Here is a 22,492-nt window from a genome sequence, read left to right on the forward strand (position 1 = left end):
GCAGCTACGTGCACCTCGTTTCTCAAGCATCAACGATATTCCGCAGTGATCCTCCTCTGCCATAGTTTCTTCTACTCTCTCATGTAACCCGGGATCTTCCCCTAGTTTCCCGTATACCTCTCAACCGTAGGCTATTTCTTCGCCACAGATCGAAGGAGAACTAATTCCCCCGAAAAAAAGAGGGCACCTCTTTTCATCTGATCTTTCTGCAACTGATGCCACGGAGTCTAACCGCAAGAGGACAGTTTTACGATCGGTTAACATTCTGTAGGCGGGTCAGCTATCGAAGTCGAAATGGGGAGAGGAGAGCATTATTGAAATCGGACAAATGGACAGTGACAGTTGCTCCGGAGGTGGAGAATACCTGGGGGCTCGGAGTGAGACAGGAACCAGAGGTAATTACTGTGGCGACATTGACCCGATGGCGATTCGCCTCAACTCGATTCTGCTCGGCTCGCTCACCCACACGCGCCTCCTCTTCTTGTACCCGGAGGCACAGTTCACTCGAGTTCAACTCTCCGATCGCCGAACCCCAGCCAACACCATTCGCCAGCCTAAATATATATGTTCCCCATTTAAAAAATAACGCGGCGATAAAAAAGTACTATTGGTTTTTTTTTCCAATTTGCTTCCTCATTTTTGCAGACAGGAAAAAATCTTGACCCTTGAAAAGATCATCATTCCTACCTTTCATGTAACTCATTATGCGGAGTCCTCAAAGATGGGATAATACAAATGTGGAAATTAATACGGAGGTAATTTTGAAAAAAATGGTATTGCTGTATTTTTTTTAGCTATATTGCCGCATAATATTCCGCATTTGTAGTATTTACATGTGCAACTAAATGGCTAAACTCAACCCCAGAAAATTTGACGTTTTTCGAAAGTAATTGGGGACGTTGAAGATGATTAAAATGGTTCTTTGGGGCTTGTGGAGTTTCGGGGGATGCAATTTGAAAAGTGGTGCTTCTAAAGAACCAACGATTTGTATTCGTTTCCCATGATTTCAGGGAATTCTATTAATATGACCGGGTACGGGGCTTTCAACGATAAATAGAAGCAATGTCAGGAGCAAGAGCGACAGTATGAAGAGGAATGGGAGGGCGTCGACATTTTATCCTCCTCTTTTCATGTTTCCCAGATGTTGTTGGAATATGCAAAGCGCGGTGGAATGAAAATTTGAAGGGGGGGAAGAAAAACGAAGAAAAGAGGTTTTGGAATAATTAAACGTGCATATGGTTCCCTCGTGGTTTAGTTTTTGTTTTCAACGGGAAAAGGGGAATATGAAAAAAATGCAAAGCCTCCATTTGGTGGAGGAAAAGAAAAACATAATGCTGAGTGCGATGGGCACTCGAATGTATGTAGCAAGCACCCTGAAAGTTGACAAGTGGATTAGTTGAAAGGCATTACGTATTCTGGGCACTCAACGACTAGAGCGTTTCCGCAAACACGGCGGAGCATTTTTATATTCCGCTCCGTTACTACCACTTTTTTCTCCACAATGTTATGCCATTGGGAAATATTTTGTGGCTTCAATGTTGCAAGAGAATTGACGACATCACCATCATTGGGAAATTCATCATGCTGAGTGATCCTAATATTCCCAGATCTTTTTTTTCTATCCCTCATCCGATCTCTGATTTTTAAGAGACTCGGATCAAAGACAAATTCAATTGGAGACTTACCGAAATTGAAACTAAAGCTTCCAAGACACGATTTTTATTCACTTTGAGGCTTATGTTGATGGGAAATTTCGAGATGAAAAGAAAATTTCACTCTAACGTTTTCATTGAAATTCCGATGGGAAAAAAATGCGAAAAACCGACTTCAGCAGCAATAGTATCAAATACGTTAGAAATAACGCGTAAAAGATTGGATACATAACAATACACCTCATTCACGGGTTAGGGCACTATAGGAATTCGCCCCTGAGCTGGATCAAAGGAAAATGGAAAAACCGGGGGGTAGTGAAGAGTGTAATGACAGCAAAAAATGGACTGGGAAAAAAGAAAGACACTTCGACTCCACGTCCACAGAATCTCACAAGAGCTCCAACATCATCGCATTTCCTTTATTTACTTTCTCCACACGCCGGGTTGAAATTGTGACAGGAATGACTCATACAATTTCCTGCATCGCTCAAAAGAATTGAAATTCACGGGATAACCATGAAATTCTCAATCCCAAATATTTACCTGACGCGATCAATGAAGAAAAAATGTTTCGTAAAATTTTCTCCGGACAATAATTTTCTCCACGAATCCTTCAAAATCGCAACAGGAACTTGGAACCGGAACGTACCTCACCTGTCGATACATCCCAGGAACAGGACATTTACTTGCACACACATACACACACATCATGCAATAACAAACGATAGAGCCCAAAGTCCCATGTAGCCTTCCACTCCTGTGGTGCAGTCCAACCTGTTTTCTCCCCTACTTCGGCTTTATTTTGATTTATTGTGTCGTCGCTAAAGAGATGTATTGTTGTGACATTGTCCGGTCCCTTCTAGTCCTCGAAGAGAAGCAAAAAAAATAGGGACAGTCGAAAACAAAACAGGGGGAAGGCACCGGGAGATAGTGGTTTTGGGATATGTATCGAGTGGTGAATGAGTGGAAATATCTCTTCGTTCTCTATGGCCCTCGACTTGTAATATTTTTGCGCGAAAATTCCCCAGAAAAGATGTGGTCAGGACGTTTGACAGAGCTCAGAGATCAATTACGTCATGGACACAATCATTGATGATAGACGACGGCATTTTTTCTCCACCAATGGCCGATACAATCTGGGGGTTGTCATCTTCCCTTGAATCATTCTTCTGGCATTCAGGCGATCCAAATAATTCCGGTTACAGCTGGCAGGTAAACAGGTGAGTGAAAAATCGGCACAGGGGTTGACAATAAGAAAAAGCCCAGCCCCTTGTGCTCCTTTAAAATGCACTCGTGACCTAGATGGCTCCCTCCTTAAATTACAAAAACCCACGTGTGATGCATTTCCTCCGAGTTCATTCCACCCTTGACGAATAGATCGTTATAAAAATGTGCAACGGATAAAATTCGTAAATGGAACTGAAAGGAAGAAAGGAAAATGGCTCGTGTCTTTATCTTCGATGGACAATAAAAAACGCCTTTTTGTGTCGTCAAATCTTGCCGTCTTTTATATCAATTCTTAAACATGACAATGAAAAGTCTCGGCGCCAAAAAAATCCATATATTATAGGAGTTGCTTTAAAATTGATGTCAACGTATTTCAAATCGAAACCAAAACAAAGTATTTTCTTTAGATTTTCCCAGCACAAAAAAAAATCTGTATTTTAACATTGTATTCTCAAATAATAGAAAAATTCTTTTTACTCACGCTGAAAATTTTCGAAAATTCTCCATCCTGAATTCGCTGGAAATAAGAAATTTTCCTCTCCGTTCGGCAAACCTTGAGCTGAATTTTTAAGGAATCCCTGCTGCATATCCCGAGCATTCAGCGAGAATAAGCGAGTAAAAAATAAAATTGGGTGAATAAAAATACTCAGTGAAAAATAACCTTCTCGTGCAAGTCCGTTACCCGAGAGTGCGCGGTACAATTACGTATACGTACTTTCGCACTTACTAAGGAACGCGGATCTGGTGCCGTTTATCCCCAGATCTATTGCCAGTGGTTTTGGTTTACACGGGGGATAATGGTAGTTAGTTATAAGTCGTATACCCCTTCGCAGCATGACGAATGTAATGGGGACAAAAGGACCAAATAAGTGCGATAAAAAAGCATCTTGCTTTCGCCGACTCATTCTTACTCCTTCCCCCTTTTTATCATTTTTAGCAGTGGACTACGCACGTTCATTATGCATTAAATAGCGCTTTTCTTCATTCCTCCTTCTGTTGCTCACCAAAAACCATCCAATGCGTATATTATGCAGACATCGGGGAAGTTACACAATTGTTCGTCACGTACCAGCCATTACCAGCAGAGATCGCTTTTCCGAGATAGTTTGTGATTCCTCTCTCGAAAAGCACATAGTTGTTCTCAAAATATCGGCTCCCGTCTATTCAGCCACTTGGGTTGACAAAAGTTTTTAACGGTCTCTGGTGAATGACGATAGCGGACCGTTAATAAAAAATAACCTCTGCCCGTACTTTCTCATCGGCAAGAGAGAGAGAGAAAATAGAAAAAATATGAACGTGATTTCAATTTATTCCTGAGGGTGTGGGAGTCATTAAAGTCAGTGTTTATGAGGACATCGTGATACTCGTTGATACGTAATCGTGGGTTTTTTTGATAACAGATAAATCAGGGATTTGCGCGAGGGCTGGAGAGGGCGAGAGGAAAAAAGGAAATACGGGAAATAGTGTATTTCATTGTTGGCATAAATGGTATACATGGGGCCTAATAAATTTCGATACATCGTGAAATTTTAGTGTCGACATTGCCACCGTGCTCACTGTTCACTCAATATCACTTCATTTCACACCGATATGCGGGCGCATGTGCACGGAAATTTAAACTCGTGCGCCCTTTAATGACGTTTCACGTAATCTCCGTTTGTCACAAATTGCCTTTGGACAGGGACAAGGAAAAGTGACGGGGCTTTTGCATATTGTTTATGTCGATCGCGGAAAAAAAACGAGTAACACCGTGTTTTTTTTGCAATGGGGAATCAGTCATTGTTGTGGAATATAGATTTCAATCACATCTCTAAATTTCCACTGGGGACAATCAAATTCGAGCACATTGAATGGAAATTTTACTCGCCAATTACTCAACACTGCCGTTCAAATTATGGAAATAAAATGGAACTGGCTGTGCGGCCGGCTCTAAAAATGTCGGGATAATAAAATTAGTAATTCGTGGGGACGTAAATGCACATTACCAAAACATTCATTATTTCGGGGGATCATTTGAACACTATTAAGCGACGCCAAACTATATTGCGGCTTAGTTGATCTAATTTTAGCAACTACTGGTTCGGAAATTTTGCATGAGTTAATCAATTTGAGATTCATCTCGCCGATTCAAGGGGATTTTGATTTTTCGACTCATCGAGATAATAAATTCATTGATTTTTCAATGAAAAGGATTCAACTAAAATTCACATATACCGTAGCAATGGGGCGCATATAAAAAGAATGTATTCGATGCATTAAATCTCCACCAATATAGATTTAATATATTACTTAGAGATTGAAAAAATGAAAAAATGAAGTGACTCATCGCTGAATAATTTCCCAGAAATTTCACGTGACTTCGCTGCTGGTAAAAATTTTCGTTTTTTTACTGGTTCAATTGAATTTCAAGGATATATTTTTATAGTGTACGAAGATACTTAATATTTTTTGTTTGAAGAATTGTCGAAAGGCTTGGGATTATGGCGCAGGCGGAATTATGTAGTGGGGTTACCTGGACTATGCGGACGTGACACAAACGTACCTCCAGCAGATAAGTCTCAACGGCTAATGGCTTTTAGCCGTGACATTTGTCCGATGTTTGGTAGCGAGGGAGAGTGGTGAGGTATCCTCCTAAATGGAATGCCCAATGTGTGTTCTGCGTGTACATTACTGTTTGTGATGCGTGAAACTGTTACACGTGGATTGACTTTGACACTTCTCCGTCCTTGCATCGAGTGCATCCACCACTCACAATGAAATTCATCTCTGGTTTACGTCACAAATTCAATCTCACCGACAGATCGTGTCTGCTAATATTTTCTTCGCCTTTATTCTCAATCTTGTAATTTCAAATTTACTGCTCCTCTCACATTGACCTGGTTCATCCCCAGCAACGTGTTACGGGGGGGGGGGGGGGGGGTCTGTGCTGGGACTCAAGGTTACGATATATTTCACGTCATCCAATGTTGTGATAGCATCGAGGAAAAACATCCGACGAATATTGCAACATTTTCAATGTGTTTATCAGTTTGCGTTAATTGATTAGTGCCGGCAAGCTGCGCCAATTGTGACCCCCAGTAACTCAGATAATCCATCGATAATTTTCATGATTTTCCCAGTTTTTATGATTTTCTTTTTATCCAGGCACTTTGACAACGCCAGCTATATGTCCCTGACCCCGTCGACATGACATTTAATATCATTTTAACATTCGCATTAATTTGCCTCGCCATTATCACTGTGGCGTTATTTTGATCCAATGCCTGTGTGTATCCTCGATACTCAGTATTAATGAAATGCAATTTTCACTTATACATCGCGACAACGAGATAGATGGCTCTACACTGACAATTAATGCTCGTTGATGACTCGAATGCGAATTAGGAGATAGTGCAACTGGCACCGAATTTTCAATGATGAGTTTATCGGAGAGCCTAATTCATTATCGCTCGATGCATTATGTAAATCATTTACTTTCATTGGGATTAACGACGTACCGTTTATCAAAATTTCTGCTGCATATAGTTTCGTCAATTACCCAGAGGGAGTGGCTCCATGAAATGAACATTTCTCCGATGAGTCATAGGATTTGTTTTTACGGTTGAAAATTAATTCCTAAACCTCACGTAAATCAGTGAAATATAAATTATTCACTTCAACTTTTCCCCGATAGCATTTTTCCCTCGTTAAATCCGTGAGCTCTTTCATTGGCATAAACACCTATCTCAGAATTATTTTTATTTCTCCCAGTTTAGCATTTCTCAGTGGCGGAAATGAAGAGAAATAGGTTGTGCCGACGGATTGAAAAATCACAACGGTTCTCATATTTCACCATTTCATCTTCTGGTTTTTAATCCACCGAAAGAGTAAAAATACATGAACATGAGATCTCGTAAGCCCCGAGGGAAAGTCCAACTACATTTTTTAATTATCTCGTGTTATTTTCAATCTCTCTGGTATATACTGGACATCAATAAATATTGAATATAATGATGAGAGTGGGAATGGCAGCTTGGGAGTGTGTAGCTACCGCGGAGAGGCATAATGCATAAATACTCATACATTCCCTCCCTTTCCCCTTTTCAATGCTGAGGTCGTAGTACGCCTATGGTAATCGTGCGGCACTAATTACGATTCAAAGCGAGAGAGTGGCATTTGGTCTATCGCAAAACACTCGCCACGGGAAACACACAGCGCGTATATGCAAATGCCCTTTCGCGTGCGTTTGAATTATAAACCCTCATAATCCCCCGTCCCTTCGTCCCTTAGCCCCTTTTCCCCTTTGGCCCTCCTTGCATATTGAAAATCCGTCGATATATTCTATTATGTCTGCTCATTTGAGGAAATTTCCTCATTTAAATGTTCTTCCCGGCGAATTCCTCTCTGGGATTTTGAATACGATTTTCTCTTCGTTTTGATAAGAAATCTCAGAGATAAGGAATAGTCATTTAAAATCTTTTTGTAAGTATGGCTGTGGAAATCATCATCATGTGGAAATCAAATCAATTTTACTTTTTAATGTGGAGCAAAATAATAAAAAATGGCAATTAATGTTTATAAAGAATTTCCTTCTGTGACGACCTCCAGCGATTTTCAGCTCCCTTCAGGGCTCGTCGTTTTTACCGCAGTAAAACAGTGGTGTTAGTGCAAACATTGAGAAATTAAATATATTTGGGGCTTATCGGAGGAGATGAGCCAGTTAAATCGCAGTTTTATCGCAGATCGAATGCGCGGAGATTCAAGACCTGCTCTGACGGTGGGCGGATTCCTCTGGCGCCCCAAGATTCTATCGTATTCCAGCTCTTGTGAGGATCAAGTATATATATGTACATGTATATGGTCCTTGTGAGATGGTCTTGTAACCGCTTACCTACCGTCCAACAACCGATGTTGTCCGAGATTGTCGATCTCCGGGTTGTGTAGCGTTTACTATAGAAAAAATGTTTAATTCACATAAAAAGTGACTAAAGCTGTTAACCTTTTGACTATTAAACAAGCCAATAGCTCCAATTGATTTTCACGACATCTTGAGAAGAAAAAATATGAAATTTCCTAATGATTTTCAGAAACCAATTTTTCGATTTTCCCCCTTAATTCAAGGAATTCTCGGTGAATATCTCGGAAGTGATCGCTGATTCCGAAATTTTCATTATAATCTTCTTTATAGCCCTAATCAAGATCTACAAAAAAGCTAAATGCAAAAATCTCGCTATCCATGCTAATTTCGAACGTATATTGTAATGAATATGTAAGAACTGAGAAGGTGTGAGAGGAGGCGCGAGAGAAAGGCAAAAATCTGGATAAATCGAGTACATTAGGTATTTCGACTACACGCGTATAGGCTGCCATAAAATTTTTAACATTATTAGAAAAAAAGTCTGTTCATTGCTGTATATGGGGGCGCGCGACGGTCTGGCGCCATGTGTTGCTACCGGTGGGACGCCTCAACAAATATGAAAGCACACCGGCAACTCCTATCACGAAATTGGCGAAAAATTGAAAAATAATCTTCATTTGGAATCTCAGGCAGATGAATACATGATTGCTTGGCCAGAGAGACATTTATCCTGGCCAAGGCTTGAGACGGTGTTTCGGGTTCCATCAGGGGTCTACCTGCCACAGAGACATCGTTGAACCACAAAATATGCTGATTTATTCGGTCTCCAATTCTCATTTCAATATTCTCTTGTTGAAATAATTAATTACATCCTCAGTTCTAATTTCGACTTCACTCCTCACACGTTTAAACGAAATATGACTCATATCAAATTGATTACAGAAAATGTTGATTCTCGGGGATTTCATCATTCGTGAGAAAAAAAAAGTATAATTTCATCTCCAATTATTTTTCCATTTCAATCACACTCCATCTCAGTATTTCAACGTGAATTGGCGTCTCTAAAGGGTTTTATGTATCCTCGAGACTGTTTCAACCACAGCCTATTCAAAAAGCGACGTATTTATAATTACAAAATAACGATCTCTCACTCGCCGAAACCACTTCCCTGAGAAAAGCATTCTAAACGCTCTAATGTCGGCTTATCACAGTAGTGTAATGAAACCATTACCCAGCGAGATATACTTACGTAAGCCCAGCGGCTATGTATGCACGAAGGCTACTCCAGAAACTCAATGTTATAACCACCCAAAGGAGATCCTTGTCCAAAATGCCTCCAGGATTCGCGTGGGTGTAAAATCCCCAATGCAGCCACTTCGTGGGGTACCTGTGAGCTGAGATGCTCCATCTGAGATCGCCAATGGAATCAAAAGTTATGGTATGACCAAAGTGCGGATCGAGGTACTTCGATAAAACATATTTCCCTCTCCTCCTTTATGTGCACGACTTTCAAGTTATCGGCAGATTCACGTGCCTTTTTTATGTCGTCGGAGATTCTGAGCTCAAATTTCTCGAGAATTTATGCATTGATGGAATTTTCGAGAGATTTTCTACCGAGTCAGGAGGGGACTTTAATATTTCAGCCGTTCAACTTCAAGACTGCTATGATCGAGAATAGAGTCTATTCTTCAGTCATTATGAATTCTTATGAAATTTTCACACCGAAATGAAGTTTCAATTTATATTTAAATCCGTACTTAAGAAAAATTAGAGGAAGTTGAGAGAAATTTCCGCGAAATTCTCGTAAAATTTTCACTGCATTCAATTGTTTTTCACGGAATGATAGTTCACCGCAGATTTTTTCTCTCTATATCGGACGAATTTATAAATAGACAGCGATTGGCATTTTTCTTCAGCCTTCCACCGGATTTCAACAAAAACTATACCAACAATTTCAGGCAAAACCTCGTTGAAATAATACAAAAAAAAATGCGCAAACTGTGGCTGCATTATAATTGAATGTCTGGTCTCTCGGTATATACGACGTGGCGAAGTAACACCTGCCCCATGGGGCTTGCGTGATTCCACTTTGCTATCAACTTGGAATTATTGAAGATCCCGATGCCGACTACTGCCCACCCCCTCCCAACGTAATGCACCTGCATTATCATTGATCGATAGTCCGAGGATAAAGTGGTCGATATATGGGTGCGTTAAAAAAATTACTTCTACATATACTTGTTTGCTCCTAATTCGGAGGTTTTGCGCACTTGCAATCTACGTATCAAGAGCATTTTTTCGCATCTCGGTGTTGATTTTTTTTTTTTTTTGAGAGTAAAAATTGAGGCATTAGCTCTTGAACTTTAATACACTGCGGGAGAGCCATCGGGAGGATGCACGGTGGTATATGCGAGGGATCACACAAAAACACACGGCTGATTGGAATCTAGACGTGCAGAGGCCAAAGCCGCAATATATACCTGAAACCCGTCGCGAGGTGGAGCGGTTTTCTTTGAGGTTTTTAAACTCTCGCGCTACCACCCAACTGCGACCGAAAAATAACACACTCTGATTCCCACCGAATATGTGAATCTCCGGTTGTCCCTGTCCCATAAGTTATGGATTATTTATTGGGCTTTTTTTTTCTTTTGTTGAAGAACTTTCTTGTCGTGAGTCGTGAGAAAACGGAGGATCAGCTTTTACGATATTGAAAAAGACGAGTGGATATTAAATTATCTGTCAATTAACCGGACCATTCCGACGACATTTCAATGGGTGATTTTGAATAATTGATTGGTGGCTCGATTCATGAGGCTGCGGGGGTTTTAATGAGGATGATAAAGGGAAAATTAGGATACACGAGGGGGATTTTACGTGATGAGACACTGGATACATGTGTGGATTCGCAGATCATCTTCGATCGTCGCTTCATCGAATCCCATGTGGGCAGAATCGTTTAATTGTCAATTGTGAATAATAAATTCAATGGAGCCACGATATAAAGGATTTGACTGTATTTCATTGCGATGCAGTTACAGCCCTGGTTAGTATTTTTCCCATGTGTCACTAGTGCTCGAAACCACTTCAGCTACCAGAGGTGTATAAAGTCGCTGGTAGTGAACTTTTGCCCACTACCAGCCGTGCACACAAGCACATCAACTTCGAAACTATTCTATCCCGTCATTATCTAACGTTTTCGTTGTCATAAAAGGATGTACATTTCTGGGGAAAGGAATATCTGGATAATTCCCAGTATTTTCTACTTCGGTGCAGACGCTTTCAATCATTACGAGTTTACGATCCTATTTGCATGGAGGATTATCTTCAAGACGTCGATTTGAGATTTTTTTTCTCTTTTTTTTTGGATCTGGCACACTGGAAATTATGATTGCACTGAAATCACCTGACCGCACTGGGGGTAATTTCTGCTTCATAAAAATTAATTTAAGATTGAGAGAGATTTTGTCACGGATTTTTCAAAGAGCAACCATTTTTTAAACATTTTTCAAAAAATTATGTGAATTTTTTCAAGCGGACATTTCATGAATGACTTTTCTGAGAAAAAATCTTCTGAGAAAGAATAGCATGAAATAATATGAAAGTGCTTCTCCCGAGTCATTTATTCATCTAAAATTGAATGAAAATAGAATGTTGAATAACTCGTGCTGTTTTGATTCAAATAAGATCATCTCTAACCGAATGAAAAGGGGGAATAGTGGCGGACTAAATACGTCTTCGAAAAACGAGATAAGCAAGCATTTTCACAGGAGTTTGAGAAAGAGAGAGACGTGTAGGCAGATGTGTGTAGATGCAGGCGATGTGCAGAAGTGCGGTAACGTGCCAAAAATGTGCCAACGCGAACAAGAGATATGTAAGTACCAATTTAACCAACTCTTCGCACGCTTTAGCTATGTGTATATTCTCCGACTTCGAATACAAGACCCCACTGGACCTTGAACAAAAAATCCCAGTGAATATCATTCTTATTTATTTCCTCGTTAATTTTCATTAATTTTAGCATCAAATAAATTCCCCCGTTTTATCCACAACTCAATAACGTACTCAATGACACCGGCTTTTACAATAAATTATCATTATCGATTCGTGTTCACATTAATTTCATGTTATACGATTACTAATCAACGGATGAAAAAAAAAAATTTTTTAAAAACGACAACGATAACGCGAAAAAATAAGGGGAGACGCGTTTGATAGTCACCGCACTCGGTGAAGTGCGTGTTTATTATTTATGGGGGAGAGAGATGTAATTAGAAAATGCAAGGGACGTCTCAACCCATCGAAATCTTGCCTCTCACTTTCCCGATTTAATGAGCAAAATCATCGGAACAATGAACTTGTGTTTTATAACGAAATATCATGTGATACTACGGCGCGAGCCACGCTTAGAGAGTATATTAAGGCGAGTATTAATCTCTCGTTATTCCAACATTGTGAGAGATTAATTTATTAGGGAAGGGAAGGGGGTGCCTGTACCGCTTGGTAATGTCGCACATCGCATTCGCACATCCCACTAACTTGACGATTTTTTCATCTTTTATCCCACAATTAACACCCCTAGAATAATAATTAACATTTATCAATTTATCCATGCCATAAATTAACACATAAATTACACTACATTAGAGAAAAAGTAATGAAGTTACAAAATTATTAATTGAATAAATTATCAGGAAAACTGAAATGTAATTTTTTCTCTCCAACCATGTAATTTCAAATGAATTAAGCTTTATGGAATTAGAGATATATATAATTGAAAGAATTTGAGAAAATTGGGAAACCTTTGAGGAGGGCGATGCGAGATGAAATGACGAGATCATCTTAAAATGTAGGTCATTTATCGAGTGCTGCAGTGTCGCCCGGACTCGGGTTCGCTCATGCAGGACAGCAAACACACGAGGGGGCTATAAAAGAGTGGTGTGGACCCAATGGGACTTATGCACGAGTGTCGCAAGAGCGGCTCTCTGTGCTGACTAAGAGTCCCTAGATTTTTCATTTTAAAACAAGTTGTGGGTCCATGGCAAGACCTATGTTAACTTATGGAGGCAAGATTATTGCAACACGCCACCCACACTTCGATTAGATACCAATGAGACGTGTTCTCCGGTTCACTCACCGTTGAATAACAAATTTACCGTTGCCAAGATGAAACTCATGTACAAATGCAATAGTAAAATGCATTGATTTTTTTATTGCCTAGCCATTAGCATTCGGTGATTAACAGTTTCGCCTAATTCAATGTCATTATGTCACGTGGCGCAATCAGATATCACTTGGGAGATTAACGTTTCACTCGGGCAAGTTTACTTAATAAACGCATCGGGCATTATATTCTGTGTCGAATTGTCTTATGTTGAGTACTTATAATCGCTCATATCGGCTCCAGTGATCTCTAACGATTACGATATCGCTGTTTATATATTTGCCGTCGAAACGTACCAGCTGCATGGCTTCAGCGCTCGATACGCTCCACTAAATTTTCATCAATTGCACTTTACAATCGACACATTGGTAACAGCGGGATGTTTGGAAAATCGATGGGATGAATGTGCACAATTCATATTCTCAGACTCCTTCACGAACTTCTAAGCTGTCTGGAAATCAAAAATAATTTTTAAAATACCATTTCTCTTCTCTGGGTTCAGACAATCTATATTAGAGATGAACAGGGAATTCAGAGACACGTTCTTCAGTATTCGCTGAAAATTTTCCAATGTCACAAGAATTACGCATTTTCATTACATTTATTTTTAGATAAGGAATAGATTTTTCAAGTCGCTTTTCCCCGTTCGTTAAATTTAAAGGAAAAATTAATAGATTATGTGGGAAGTGAGGAGTGCATGAATAATAAATCCACTACAGGCTTAACAAGCCTCGTGTAAGGTTAATTAAAATCGTTTGAATCAATTAAACCTCATTGCCGACTTTTTTCACATAGAATCGCTGAACGTTGACATTTGGATGTAATGCATGTAGTCGTTAAAATTTTATTACATAATAATCAAATTGATTTTAATTCAATGATTAGCATTTTCACATGATGCTTATTGCACCATTTCATCTACTGTTTCTCAGTGGAAAAGCTTATGTAAATTCGATGGGAAACTGGTGATTTTGATCAGTGTCAATATAAATAAATCATGTTTAAGAGGGTTCGGGTGGGAACGAAGAAAAACATCAGGTGAATGTAAAATTTTGGAGAAAACATAAACGACCATGAAAAATAAAACGCAACTTCCGTCGTTGATATCGATCAGTATCGATATGGACTTCCCGTGCAGCTGATGATCTCACCTTGAGCGTTCTTTATATTTCCAGTATTCGTTCGTCAGCCTCGGGGGCTGTACGCATATGTATAGCGATGGTTTTTCTCTTCTCTTATCGGCTAATTACTCGTTTAACGATCCAGGGGTATGTCGCAACGTCCGGCGATATATGTATGGCCAATGCCCAATGGCCGGTAGTCCAGCGAATGTGCAGGCAATAAATGTATACGAGATTTTCACCTCACCTGGTGTACACGCTCTGCTGTTCATCATCTCACTCAACATCTCTTTCTCTCTGTCTTTTATTTGACTCGAGATAACCCGGCACGATATGACCTATTGCGCAAAGTAATTAATAGCCCGAGCTATTATAGCTCTAGTCACAATGTAGAATGAAGTAGTTTGTAATAGTCACTCGTGTTAATTTTTTATTGTGGGAAATGTGACTTCTGCGGGTTTGCTTCTTTTATCAATTGATTTATCCTATTTTTAAAGTTGGCAATATCTTTGGGATTCCCCAAGTTCCACAAATTTACAATCCGAATAGTTTTATCTTCATTTCAGACACGTAACACCTCCGTGAATATAAAAGACTTAAGTGCAGTAATACATTAATAATTAATACAAAAGAATACGTGACAAACCAAAGACTCTGTTTTTTTTTTGTTTTGCTCCTTTCCCAAATAACTGAAGACAATGAGAACAAGAATATGTCACTGCGAATAACGGAGAGTTTTCAAGATGAATAACAAATTTCACTGATTATTCAATTTTAAACAGAATTGAAATTGAAAATACAGTTTGCAATTTTAGCAATAAAATGTATGATTAAAACAGCGAGTAAAGTGGCAATTGAAAATACGTACGAATGTAAATAAATGGAATGAAAATAACCCGTCAATGTAAGGCCACACCGCAAGCGGTAAAAAACAATTTAAGGTGAAAAAGAAGAGAAGATGAGTGAGCTAAAACAAAATTGCCAAGATTGCGAATGAGAATTATTTTTAGGTAAAACTCTGCGACTCAGGACATTCACTTGTGGCTTTTTGGCCCAACGACAAAAAATATTCTTTTTTCTCTTTAGTTTCCCTCACGCACACTCATGAGCCCAATGGTTCCCCGATAGTTTTGGGAAAAGTGTGTGCAAATACGTATTTCTTTTAAAAATACTCATAGAGTGAGGGGAGTTATTTACCCCGCGTTATAGTCGCCAAACCGGTAAAAGGTTGATGTTTCTTTGATAAATTGTCCATGGACGAAAGATGTCCGCCTGTTGCTTGTGTTAATTCTATGTGACGTTGAAATTAATGATTCAGCGCTCGAGTTGGACCTTAATTGTCGCACTGCTGTTATTGGAATGAGGTGAGGAAATGTTTTTAATCTTTTATCCATAGTTTGTCGGATTTACCCGAAAAATACTCCATACACTCTCAGAATTACTCTCATTATTTCGCAATAACCATTCATCCAGAATTCATCGGTCACTTATATTTACATTTACATTTACATTACAGAATAGAATAATACAGTTACGAGGCATATGTGCCATTGTTCAATTTGACAAAATTACTGCTTAATATGAATTATACTAAATAGCGAGTAATTAAATTGAATAATTACTTCCATTTTTATGTTATTCAATTTTTTTCTATTCCAATGTAATTCTAAATATGTTTTTAATAGAAAAAAACTATAAATCTGTATATCTAGCGCCCATAGCAGATCGCAATCTGAGCGTAGAAAAAGGCGGGAATGAATTACTATTGGATAAAAAACGTAATCTTCAAGAAATAAAGCAAGAAAATGACGTTTATTCTTTTCTCGATATTGAATTTGATTGGTTTTAAAGTGGTGAATAGCAGAGGTCAATCACACGCAGGTCAGAATGATGGAGGGAACAGGAGGTGAGGGTAATCACACTGCGAAACCAAGAGGGATAATAAGCAGGATCGATAAATTGTTCATGACGCTGAGGTCGTAATGGAAGTGTAATTGCGACATTGCGTATGCGGGAGAGTCTCCCGTACTACCCGCAGGAGCTGACAGTGTAGCCTGGGGTGCTAGACTCTTAATATCTGTGAGAGTACAGGCGCAAGCATCCATCTACTATTCCAACTACAAATACAGTAGTTGCACACACATTCAGTGCTCTGTCGTGTTATTTTCTTTACTCTTTTTGTCGCCGCCCACGCCGCGAACACCTTGAAAATTTAGATTGAAATTGGAGAATTTAGTTCATTGGTTGAATCATATCAAGGAACTTTATTAGGAAAATCAGCTGAATTATTATGATTTTATTCATGAGTATGCGCAGGTATACTTGTGATTGGACTTTGTATCTTTATCCAGAGAGAAAAAAGTCTTGATATTACGAAAAAAGTTTCTAGAGCCAGGCAAACAATATTTTTCGAATCTCGAAATTATTTTTCAATGTCACCTTGCTAATTATTATTTTCCCCTAAATGGCAAATGGATTGAAAAAAATAGAAGTAATTGATTCCTCCAGTCAGCGTACTCCACCAAAATTCCCGGGTAGTAAAAAAAATATTTATATAAGATCACTTGATGGTGTGAGATGGAAATACCGATTAAAAATTCCCGGAGTTTACTCAATACTGAAATATCTCGAGCCCAGAAATGTGACAATGATTGAAAGATTGACGACAATGTGTAACACACTGTTGGATAGAATAATAAAATGCTGGGGGTTTTATCTAATCGTGACTTCACGCGCGTCAACTTACCTGAGTACATAGAGCGATAGTTGTGAGTCAATTTTCTGATGTGTTTATAACTCTCGGTACCGCGGGTTACGCTTCGGATAGATTGTCAGACTGCTGGGCGCGTCGTAGCAAATCTTGGAGATAAGGAAAAATACACCGAGGTAAACACCTTCACGTCTCCAGAAAGCATTTCTCGTTTTTGAGTATTGCGTGTTTGCCCCTTCTGAATCGCTCAAGACTTATCGAACGCTCTTCACATTTTTCCCCCTTCAGTTTTTTTCCCCCTTTACCACATCGTATTTTATATTCGCTATCTTCTTTTCCCTCGCATGGGCATAAATTTACTGGAGCGCGTGCTTGACACTCGTTTCGCCATCGTTTTGCGGTGGAAAACAAATAAAATTAGAAAATAAGAGATGCAAAAAGGGTAGAGATGAGATAGCCACCTGACGACCAAGCACACGCCTCTAACTTTGCATATTGCGAGTAACGCGTATGTGTATATACTTTCAATTGGATCGAATTAATCTGGCAATATAGTTAATCTGAAGTGGAGCGCGTGCACCTCCCGGCACGTCGTTATCTACCCAACGTGTCGTCCACCTGGTCATGTAGTCACAGACAGAAAATCAGGTGATAAACTAGGCACTTTGAAATTGTTAAATGGGTTAATCTGAATTTAGTGGTTCTCAAATAATTTTTGGACAAATTTAACATTTCTACTCCATCAATTTCATATATTCGAATTGTCATCACAACCATTTTTATAAATAGTACATCGAAATTATCCAGGAGAAATTCTAATGCTAACAATTTAACATATTTTTTACATATAAAAATATTTTATTTTAATAAAAAGTTATAGTCACACTTTTCGTTACATCTGTATTTCTTTTAAGGAAATCTTCACTTTAATGAAGTCTTCCAAAAGTATCAACGCAATTTTAGAAGGTACCAAAACAGCAGCTTTTCCTCAGACAGTGGTGAATTTTTTTCCTATAAGACGAATTTAATGAACGATTCTGTGATTTGAAACAGAATAACGAAATTGGGATGGGATACGACCTGAAGGGGTTATCTCTCGTACCAGGTATAATAACGGTGTCCGTGGATATTGGAAGGTTGAGTTGCGGCGGGAAATGAGGATGAGGGAAAGGGTGGGTTGAGCGGGGACTTACGGATGGGCCAAAAAGTCCCAGAAAATAAGTGAGTGAGACGAAAAAGTAGGGATCCCCGGGTGTGCAAAGTCGGTAAAGGGCTGTGCACATACGTCGGCTGTCTGGTGGGCGGTGGGCGGTGGACGGTGGGTCCATGCCTGTGGAGATCGGTGCCCCCCGCCAAGGACACCCGCAGTCCCTCCAACACCGCGTGTCCGACCGTGGACTCCACGTCGGCACGCTAACGCGACCTTGAGTCGTACAATTTCCAGTCACTCCGTTTCATTTCATCTCATCCTTTGCTGTGAGGGATTTTTCGCCCTGTCCAGTTGTTGGTCAGTCGTTTCGGAAAATGAACCCGGAGCGCTGCCAGGGTTTATGGGCGTCATTACGATTTCAAGTTATGACCGGATGCTGTATCGATGATGACATGACAACTCAACAATCGGTTGTGGCGATAATCCACGTATGATAATGCCAGAAACCCCGGAGCAATTTAATTTTCACGGTGATGCGGATATTTCGGTCATTGCTGTATAATGCAACATGCTTTTAACATTTTCAATACACTCGAAGGCTCCATGTCGAACGAATAATTGTAATTATTCAAATTAAATCGCAGTGTGAAGAAGAATTGGATAATTGTGATGGGAAATGGGTTTCGGTTCGAGGGAATCGGAAAATCGGGGTAATTAAATTTGTGAGTGCCACATATCGTTGGAAGATAGGGGGATTGATTTATTTCGTGTTTGGAAATAATGGTGATTTGGTAAAAGAAGTGGTGATGTATCGCTGGAAGGCCGCGCTCAGCTGATCAGCGCTTTAAACTCACCTCTCATTTTTTCTCCACTCCAACAAAAAAAAGAGAGCTTTTTTTTCCCTCGTCTGTCATAATTTAACTGTACGCCTGAATCGGGTTTAAAAAGAGGCTGTAGCCTCAATGTTGCTCGCAAATTTTCACTAACTCGACTAACGAGTCGTCTACCCTCACCAACTGGGCATCCACCGTAATTATAAATATAATTGAAAATTATGAGGGGCGCCGGGACAAAAACCCGTTTGTGTTACCCATTGAAGCTGCCTCGGCTGGTTAGTGAGAAGAAAATGATAAAAATGAGGGGAAAATTACGATTTTTTAAATACCGTATGTCTCAGGTGAAATGGCTCCCCTCTCCTGTGGCTATATATATAAATTTTTTAACGTGTTCGTGATGGTTAAATGCACATAACAAATGCCAAACGTGCAAGTGAAAAAAAATAATTGAAAAAATAAAAATTATTTTATGTCCGACATAAGAAGAATGACACACTCGTGAAGTTTTTGAAATTTAGATTTCTACAATTCACTATTCAATTAAAAATTTAGTGAATTTTCATAAACAAATAAATAAAATATATATTTATATTTTTGATATAAAAATTAATGCCTTGCCAATATGACATTTAGAATTTCACGAGCGATAAAATAAAATAAAAACTTTTTCTCTCTTTTCAAATGCAAAATTCTCGATTCTGTACCCATTCCTCAGTTATGAACACAACTGGAGTTATCTGCTGCTCGGAGAGAATTAGTCAACAAAAGTAACGTATTTTTTCCGTACTTTTGAAGCAGAAAGTCAATCAAGAAGATTTTCGCAATTCTCATTAAGTATTCCTCTGTACGTGGTAAAAGTAATGAGAGATATGGTGAAATTAGCCTAGAAGCCCTCGGAAAAATTGATACACCAGCCAAGCTGATAATTCTGTGATGTTGCTATCCCCTCACTCTCACAAGTCCACAATGTTGATACAACTACCATCCAGCTTGTCTCCCATGCACACCACTGGGTCTGGTTTAGAGCAACATCACAAACACAAACTGTGCAACCGGTTTTGGCAACACAGCGTACGAAACATATGTTTCCAATAGGGCTTTTATTGGTAGATAAATCAGCGCTGATTTTATTGTGGGGATTATGATGCTCGCATGAACACCGGAATATCAATACACACGCATATATCGCTCTTAACGTCAGACAAACCATAAAAATTCATAAGGACAACTCTATAGAACAATTTCAAATAGTGAAAATTGAATAATTTTTGCAATTCCAAATCAAGTTTAACTCGTTTCCATTGCTCAGCCCAAAGAAATTATGATTTCAATCTGGTTAATCGAATGGATGATGAAGAGAGTGAAGAATTGAAATGAGTAGAAAAGAACTTTATTAAATTACCTTAAGCTGCTTGAAATCGTAATGGAGTGTGATTGGCGACTCCGGGTGGCTGATGAATTGATGCAGATCGACTTTGGGCACCGGAGTGGGCGTGGAAAGATGTATAGAAAATCCGGTTCACCATTTTTTTTTTCCTCTTCTCCAACGGCATCGCTTAATGACTGAAGCAGAAAAAAACAGACAGCGATAAAAAGAGTCTGACGTGTCAAAAAGTTGTCCGTTAGCTGATCTCCAAGAGGAGCCACCGTCAGGGATAAATATTGAAGAATGGGTACTACTGAATATTAATAGCTAAATCATTTTTATCAACTCCACCATCCTGAATACAAATCGTCCGGATTTTTGGGGTAAACGCGCATCATCCTGGCGCCTTTCGTATAATACTTTTGAAATTAGACTATCATAAATCATAACTCGAAGAATGCGCATCCGCTCTTTTTTTTCTCGAATATTTTTCGGATGTCGTGTCTTTTTACCGGTGAGAATGAGTAATTACTTTTTCACGAGTATTTGCGCGAGGTTTCTCGCGAGTTTCTTTGGTCTACTGGAGTGTGACAGCGCGGGATAAAAGAGAGTGGAGAGAAACATTTTGATAAAAGGAGAGGAAAAAAAATTGTGCAATGAGAGACGTGAAAAGGGCGTGCCGAGGGGGTGGATGAGGCGGGAGGGAAGCGGTGAGCAGAGGAAATGGGGAGCTAAAGGGGAGGTGGAGATCAAGGAGACGGAAGTGGTTATATTTCGCGGGTGTACGAATATATCAGTGTAATAAACGCAGTGATTTGAAATAGGTTAGTGCAGGGGCTGGTAAATTTCGTTTAATTATATTGCCATGGGTTTTCAGAGTGATTTAACGGGTTTAATGGCCAAAGATTCTTGAACTTTTTCACCCGAGGCGTTAACCCCCTTCCGCCCACGTCGTTGCCTTCTGGACTTATAATTCGTGGGGATAAAAAGATGGAGTGAAAAAGAAATAAAGGTCGGGAAAAGAGAGTACGGGGAGACGGATACCTTGGCTTTTGCCAAGTTATCTGGTGCGGGGTGTGACGGAGGGGGAGGCCATCACACACAGGAAGAAAAGGAGAATGGAGGAACGAAAAGACGAAGGACCCGGAGACCAATAGTCGCTTTTCCGAGTCGTTAACCCTCCGAGGACGCCCACCGGTGCTACGTCTGGGAAGCTGATGCTGAAATTCTTCGGTTTTTTCTCTTTTCAAGTTGAAGCCCAACCCTTCTCTCTTTTTATCATCGCCGTGTACTTTGAACTCCACGGCCAATGTCGGGTGTATTAGGGTAATTTATGGGGGATGATTTGACAATTTTTGGGGTGAAATCATAATTTTATCTCAAGAAAAAAATGTTCTACCGTCGCCAAAAGATTTTTCTAGGAATATTATTAGATAAGATAAAAGTCATTTATTCTTGCTCACGTTCATGAATTTTCATTACCACCGAATTCTAGAGTGAAATTATACTTTCCATAAATAAGAGATCTCAGCGCCCGCACGGTGTCTAAAAAAATTTCGAGCGAGAATTTTCAGCCTCCGACGATTGCCAATATTTTTCCCGTCCCTGGTCGTTGTCTCTTACCGATCGTAAAGATAATTTATTATGTCTAGATGACGGTTCTCTCAACTTTAATAAGCCCACGGCACCTTTGTTGACCAGTGTCCATCAAAATCCAATCAACTTTTCCGTGCAAAAACGCACTCAGACTATCCAAACTCGCCTCATTCATCAATGAGCACTGAAAAAAAACGGAGAATACAAAAAAAACGCGATGAATTTGCTCGTATTTATAAATAATGTTCCCAGAATTCGGTTCATGAAGAAGAACCGTTGGAAAATTCACAAATCCGACAGTGACAGGTCGGTTAAAAAAGAGATTGAAAAAAAGTGAGTTAGAGTGCAAAGCGACTATTCTAGGAACGGACGCTTGTTGTTTGCGGGAGGAAGCGCCGTAGCGCGAATCGCGCGAGCGGGGATTTGAACCCAAGACCTTGGACTAACCATTGCCCTCGATGGCTATATATCCGCGGTGAGAGTCGCGGCGCAAGCCCGGCTCTTCAAATGCCTCCTACCCGAACAACTATTGACCCTACCTGCCGACATTGGTACCCCTCGCTCCCCCTTTCCACCTCCTCGCCACCCTCTCATCTCTCCACCGGCCCACGAGTCAATTCGACGACTCTTCTTTTACACTCGACCTCACCCATACAGCTGCACTTCCTGTCCTGACTGCAACCCATTCTAAATGCCGCCAAACAGCTCCTCGAAACGGTGAAAATATCCAGTTGAGAACTCTCGCTGCTATCGATTCTACTCTCAATTATCGAAAAAATTAAGTCCCTGGGCTAAAGATCTATAGTAACTGTGAAACTCTAGTAACTCTACGCCAT

The sequence above is a fragment of the Fopius arisanus genome, unplaced genomic scaffold, assembly GCF_000806365.1.
Source record: "Fopius arisanus strain USDA-PBARC FA_bdor unplaced genomic scaffold, ASM80636v1 scaffold00008, whole genome shotgun sequence".
NCBI classification, from domain to species: Eukaryota; Metazoa; Arthropoda; class Insecta; order Hymenoptera; family Braconidae; genus Fopius; species Fopius arisanus.